This window comes from Hippichthys cyanospilos, chromosome 7 (assembly GCF_059441005.1).
Source record: "Hippichthys cyanospilos isolate Australia breed blue-spotted pipefish chromosome 7, RoL_Hcya_1.0, whole genome shotgun sequence".
NCBI classification, from domain to species: Eukaryota; Metazoa; Chordata; class Actinopteri; order Syngnathiformes; family Syngnathidae; genus Hippichthys; species Hippichthys cyanospilos.
In genome coordinates this window covers 1,513,444-1,518,797 of record NC_142375.1, presented here as the reverse complement: position 1 = coordinate 1,518,797, position 5,354 = coordinate 1,513,444, and the positions used below count along the sequence as shown (strand labels likewise).

General features: G+C 37.3%; 1 pseudogene; it reads right to left on the bottom strand.

Moving 5' to 3' along the window:
* Window positions 1-1,894: 1,894 nt before the first annotated feature.
* LOC148420601 (uncharacterized) lies at window positions 1,895-5,042 on the bottom strand (annotated as a pseudogene).
* Window positions 5,043-5,354: the final 312 nt, after the last annotated feature.

Here is a 5,354-nt window from a genome sequence, read left to right as displayed (position 1 = left end):
CAAATCTATTGCAATGAGGATTTAACAAAATACTGAAGAAATTATATAAGTAAATGAACATCCCAAAACACACTTCGCTATTCATATATATATATATATATATATATATATATATATATATATATATATATATATATATATATACAAATATATATTCTGCCCTGATGTGGCCTTTGATGGTGTTGATCGCAGTGGTAATACTGTCAGCTATTGCCCTAAGCACCTGGTCATGGATCCAGCGATAACGCCCTTCTCCAAGGGCTTTTGGGCAGCTACTGAGGCGGTGTTCTACATATACTATATATTTACATATACATTATTCTATTATATATTTTTATCTATACAATGGATCTCTGTGTTACAATGTCCCTTATTAACGTTATTTTCATGTTGCGACAAGGAATACTGAGTTTTTCCATCCCCTCTTTATGACATTTTCCCTGTTGTGCAACTGTCATGACCCTAGGGGCTTGGCTGTATTTGTGTTATTTCGTCTCCATCTGCAGGCGTTTTCAGGTAATTACACTTATTTTAAGTTGCCGTCCCTGCAACGCGTCACTAAAATCCTGCTATTGGTCGGTGTCTCCTCACGGAGATGGTAGTCTGCTATTGGTCGGCCTCACTTGTTTCAAAATGATAGAACGGTAAAGCATTGTTCGATTGTGAGAGGTTATAAAACCCTATTTATAGTGCATTTTACTGCTTAATTCAAAGTTGAAAGGGTTAGAGATGGGTCCCAAGATTGCTAGTGATGTTAAAGAGAAAAGTAAGAAGATGATTTATATGAAAACAACGCTGGATATAACCCTTATTAGGGAATATGGGCATAACAAGTGGCACTCAAAGGTAAATAAATCCTTTCTATATTTTTTATTCATGTTTTCTGATCGTATGCATGTATATTATATATATATATATATATATATATATATATATATATATATATATATATATATATATATATATATATATATATATATATATATATGTATATGTAGCACTTACTACGTATATATATATATATATATATATATATATATATATATATGAACCCACATCAGCAATTAAAACTTATCCCGCTATGTGCCAAAACTTAGAATAAGTTTGGTACTAATTTTTAAGATGTATGTACAATTTAGATGTTCTTACCTGGGGTTCTAAATGCATTAGCTATTTAATAGGACAAATTTGCCTTACGACCTCAACCACGGAACGGTGCATATACAATCTTTAAAAAAAAAATGTAAACGTGAAAATTATGTTCACTAAAATAAACTATCAAACAAAGGGAGACAAAGTAAAATGCCTATTATTGTATTGATTTCGATTTTGAACTGTGATTTAACTAAGATATCCATCCATTTTCTATAAATATGTTGGGACTAAACATGCAGGCATGTTAAGTTGGTCAAAGACATGATGTTGCTATTGTCAGACAATTATAAAAAAATTAAATGACTACAAAAAAAACTTGTTACCATCTTTTTGCGTAAAGATCTGATATCTGCGGCTCTTAGTCCAGTGCGGCTTTTCCGTGACAAAAATCCAATTTGTGTGTATATATATATATATATATATATATATATATATATAAATATATATACACACACATACACGTGTGTGTATATATATGTGTGTGTGTATATATATATATGTATATATATATATATATACACATATATATACATATATACATATAATGTATATACACTGTATGTGTGAGTATATATATATATATATATATATATATATATATATATATGTATGTCAAAGTCAATTTTATTGTCAATTTCTTCACATGTACTTCACATACAAAGGAATCGAAATTGCGATCCTCACTATCCTCTGCGTTTTACATGTACAACAACAAAGTGCAGATGCGCAAGACAAGACAATCAATCAATCAAATTTTATTTGTATAGCCCTAAATCACCGAAGTCTCAAAGGGCTTCACAGATGAAAAGAGGTCATGTGGAGACCTCTTTCGAAAAAAGATCTCTTTACACATCTTTTCAGTGTAAGGTACACAACAGCATCCCCTGTCAAAGCTCCCAGAAGGGGAATGAAAAACTCAAAAACCCCAATTAGGGGAAAATCAGAAACCTCCAGAAGGGACCACAGGTGGGAGGAGCCCCCTTCCAGGCCCACAGGTTGAAGTGGGCCTGGATGTACCAAATACAGACATACACATAAACAATATAAATTACAGAAAACATATTGTGCTATATACTGAAGTGCAGTGATGTCGACAGCAGGCAAAGCCATTGAACAGGAACCATCCCACATTCCAACCAAGTGGACCGCAGACGGCCGATCTCCTAACCCGCGATGGTCGATCAGCGCATGACCAAATGGAGGCGGTCAAGTCAATCCTCACCATCTAGCGAGCCCTCTCTCCCAGCCGGAAGAGGGGGGTAGGAAAAAGGAAAAAAGAAGAAAGCTGCAGACAGGTTCAATTAACTACAGTAAATGCTTTTGAATATAAATGTGTTTTTAGTCGGAATTTAAAGATTTCTACTGAGGTGGCTGCGCAAACTTCCATAGGTAGGGCATTCCATAGTACTGGCGCGCGAATGGAAAATGCCCTTGATCCCACGGACTTCTTTTTAGCCCGTGGGGTCGATAGCAAACCGGCATTTTGTGATTGAAGTTGTCGGGACGGGACATATGGTGATACTAAGTCGACAAGATAGGAAGGAGCTAAACCGTGTAAAATTTTATAAGTAATTAACAGCACCTTAAAATCACATCTCACGTGTATTGGAAGCCAATGCAGGTCAGCTAGAATCGGAGTAATATGATCGAACTTTCTCGTCCTTGTCAATAGTATCGCTACTGCATTCTGTACAGACTGCAGGCTTTTAATGTAGGACATGGGAAGTCCAGAAAACAAAACGTTACAATAGTCTAGGCACGACGTAACAAATGCATGAATTAATGTTTCTGCATCGCTAAGAGAAAGAATAGGGTGAATTTTAGCTATATTGCGGAGGTGAAAAAAAACGCCGTTCTTGTCATGTTATTAATATGTGAAATAATATGTGAAAGGAGAGAGTTGAGTCAAATATCACGCCGAGATTTTTTTGCAGAACTACTTTGGGAAATAATACAGTTTTCCATGTTCAACGTGGTATTCTTAATCAAGTGCTGATGATGAGCAGGGGCAATAATTAACATCTCTGTTTTACTAGGGTTGAGAAGCAGAAAATTGGAAGACATCCATTGTTTAATCTCGGCAAGGCAGGCCTCCAGTTTACTGCACTTGCACGGATCTGTTATTTCTAAGGGCATACAGAGTTGGGTATCAATAGCATAGCGATGAAAACTAATAGCATGTTGAACAATAAGGGACCAAGTACTGACCCTTGCGTGACACCACATGAGACGGAGAAAAATTCAGAGATCGGATTGCCATAAGAGACACTATGCGTCCTTCCCAGGATGTAAGATCTGAACCAAGAAAGTGCTGATCCCGAGATACCAACACATGATTTAAGACATTCTATAAGAATATGATGATCAATAGTGTCAAATGTGGCACTAAGATCAAGCAATAATAATATTGATGAGATGTTGGAATCCATGGCTAAGAGAAGATCATTCGTCACTTTTACAAGGGCTGTCTCAGTTGAGTGGTTGGCCCTAAAACCTGACTGAGGGAGATCAAATCTATTGTTGTCTATCATAAAATCGCTAAGCTGTTTTGCTACAACTTTCTCAAGAATTTTGGCAATAAACGGAAGGTGTGACACTGGCCTATAGTTAAAGAGATTTTCAGGATCTAGGTGAGGTTTCTTAAGTAATGATTGAATGGCGGCCGTCTTAAAAGCTTCAGCTACAATGCCAGAGGAGAGTGACGTTGATAATATTCAAGACAGATGACCCTAAGACCGGGAATAAGTATTTAAAGAGTTTGCCTGGAAGCGGGTAGAGCATGCAGGACATCGACTTTGCTGCATTAACCAGGTGTGTAAGACACTCCAGGGATACTAAATCAAACTGGGACAGGGTAACCAGACTTTCTTGAACCTGATTGTCCGAACTAGCATCAACAATCACAGCCGAGGGGGTAAGTGGCGCTGCTTTTTTTATTTTGTCCCTTATTAGCTGAATCCGCTGAGTAAAGAATTGCATGAAATCGTGTGCTGAATGGAGGGAACTATGATTAATCTGCTGCTGTTGCATTAGCTGTGCTACTGTGTCAAATAAATACTTTGGGTTGTTTTTATTAAGACTAATCATTTTGGAAAAGTGATTTGTTTTTGCTAACCTAAGAGCCTCTTTATATTTCAGCAAGCTATCGCACCAGGCCTGACGGAAAACCTCGAGTTTAGTTGTTCGCCATTTACGCTCAAGTTGTTTACTTAACAATTTACACGTACGCATTTCATTCGTAAACCACGGAGTGGGCCACTTCAGACGAGTTTTAAGTTTCAGCGGCGCAATAGAGTTTAGGGAATTTAAAAGAACCGTATTAAAATCATTCACGAGCTTATCGACTGAACCAGTGAAAGACGGAAAGGCAGCTGTTGCGGAAGGCAGTAATTCAGAAAGTGCAGTAGTGGTTGATGAGTTAATACCACGGCTCTTAAAGCCTTGGTTGTGGAAAATAAGACCACACTGAACTAGGACTTCAAATGTTATAAGATAATGATCAGACATAGCGTTGGTATGCGGCAAAATTGTGACATTTGAGGCAGTTAGGCCATGGGTTAACACTAAGTCTAAGATATTACCATTCCGGTGTGTCGCTGCTTTTATTATTTGTGTAAAACCAAATGCATCGATTATTGCTTGAAATGCTACAGTAAGTGGCTCCAATGGGCAGTTCATATGAAAATTGAAGTCACCCATAATTAATATATTATCTGTGTGAGTTATTAAGTCAGCCATAAATTCAGGGAATTCATCTAAGAATCCAGAGTATGGACCGGGAGGACGGTAAATAACTACCACATAGAATGGTGGTGAGGAACTCGACCGTATAACGAGAGCCTCAAATGTCTTGAAGGTGTGAATAGTGCTCGTGCTAAATTTAACATCAGATTCTGATATTAGGGCGACACCTCCCCCTTTTTTACAAGGACGGGCAACATGTGAGCCCACAAAGTTTGGGGGTGAGGCCTCATTTAGTGATAAGTATTTATTTGGTTTTAGCCAGGTTTCGCAGAGACCAAGCACTTTGAGATTGTGATCTGTAATAAGATCATTTACAAGAAGGGCTTTAGAGGTTAGGGTTATTTAAATTGGGAATTTTTTCCTGGACTACTAGTCTTCATGTTGGTAGTACTAATAATAACAAGATTTTTATGACAGGGGCTTGGTTTGTATTTTGAGTAATTAAAACCTCGTCG